This window comes from Pimephales promelas, chromosome 15 (assembly GCF_988280905.1).
Source record: "Pimephales promelas chromosome 15, fPimPro1.hap1.1, whole genome shotgun sequence".
In the NCBI taxonomy this organism is placed as follows: domain Eukaryota; kingdom Metazoa; phylum Chordata; class Actinopteri; order Cypriniformes; family Leuciscidae; genus Pimephales; species Pimephales promelas.
The window spans coordinates 12891345-12892849 of NC_142783.1; the positions used below are offsets into that span (position 1 = coordinate 12891345).

A 1505-nucleotide genomic window follows, 5' to 3' on the forward strand; every position below is an offset into this window, starting at 1 on the left:
CATCGAGCGACAGAAACAACTGTATGAAGCTGTTAGAGATAATGTTGAGAGAGCACAAGCCAAACAGAGGAAGTACTACAACCTCAAGAGAAGAATCCAAGACTTCCAGGAGGGTGATCTAGTTTGGGTGCGTACTCATCCTTTATCTAGTGCAGATGATGGTTTCATGGCTAAAATTGCCCCAAAATGGCGAGGGCCAGCTAAAGTAGTCAAAAAGCTAGGTCCATTAAATTATAGGGTGACAATGTTGTCTGATCCTACCCAGATTGACAGTTACCATACCCAAAACTTAAAAATTTGCCATGTGTCAAATTTTAACACTGAAGGGCGGGGTATGTAACGGACAGAATCTGTTACTGTTAATTTACTGTTGTTGGAGCACTAGTGTGTGTGATGTTTTGGGTCATGTGTAGTTTCATCAAGAGCCACTTGAGGGTGCTATTGCCAGATGGTAACCTATATAAACACACCTACCATAGAGGAAGAGAGTTCGTTTGGTAGAGGGAAATCCATTGTTTGGTTAACCTCATGCTACCTACTGAATTTTGTTGATGGTCCTTTGTTGAGAACCTTGAGTTTCTGCTCAACTGTAAGTATGGATGATGTGATGTACGGATGATGTTGTAATTATTTCATTGATGTTAAGATGTGCTTTCTTTTTAGAAAGGACTTTTTGTTCACATGTTCTGTTATGAACATTGAGCAGAGGAATGGACAGTAAAGCCAAGTGGAAACTCCATTGGCAGTGAGACTACACCACATGGACAGTATCGGGGTACAGGGAACAAACATTGCACTGGCTACTGTGATGTAGGATGTGACTTTTTCTCACATTGGTGGATAGTTGGATCACAATCATTGCATCGCACTCAAAATTGACCTTGTGGAGTATATGTTCATCGTCATCGTCATCATCAGCATCATCAATGTAACCTCTCAAAGGACTGAACATATCAGAGTTAAGTTTACTTCATTGAATGGCTTCATTGTTAAAGAGATGGAGATCTTGAGAGTGCTTTGTAATCTGTTTATTGAGAGTTTGGCACATGGATTTAGCACAGTGGTGTAAATAAAAGAGGTTTAATGTTATTTTGTTTGTGAGGATATTTCTTAATCAGTACAGGTTCAAAGATTTCTGTTGAACCCCTCAGAGTAACAGCTTTAAAATAAATGAGGTGTTACAACCTAACCAAGCAAGGTTTGTTCCTCTGATCTGAGAAACAAAATTATGCAGAGAATCTTAACTAAGTCAAGGTTTAGTTCTGTTTTATGTTGTTGGCAACTGTGTATTAAGATGAATTATGAAAAGGTGAAATATAATTGCATTATTAAGTCGAGATATTGTTGCTTTACAGTTATAGTTGCCCTTTAATAGCTGACCCATCTGTAATTTCATATTTGCAGTATGTTTCTTTGTCCTGTGTTGCCAAGTAACTAATGCCCATTCATTCAGGTACACTTCTTTTGCCTTAGTCTACCACACATGAGAGTAACTCTCATATATC

At 38.5% G+C, this 1505-nt stretch overlaps 1 long non-coding RNA gene across 1 annotated transcript; it reads left to right on the forward strand.

Moving 5' to 3' along the window:
- The first annotated feature begins 246 nt into the window (after positions 1 to 246).
- LOC148973490 (uncharacterized) lies at positions 247 to 1089 on the forward strand. Its single transcript, XR_016146595.1, has 2 exons — positions 247 to 589; positions 664 to 1089. It is a non-coding gene; the product is annotated as an uncharacterized LOC148973490 (long non-coding RNA).
- The last annotated feature ends 416 nt before the right edge of the window (positions 1090 to 1505 follow it).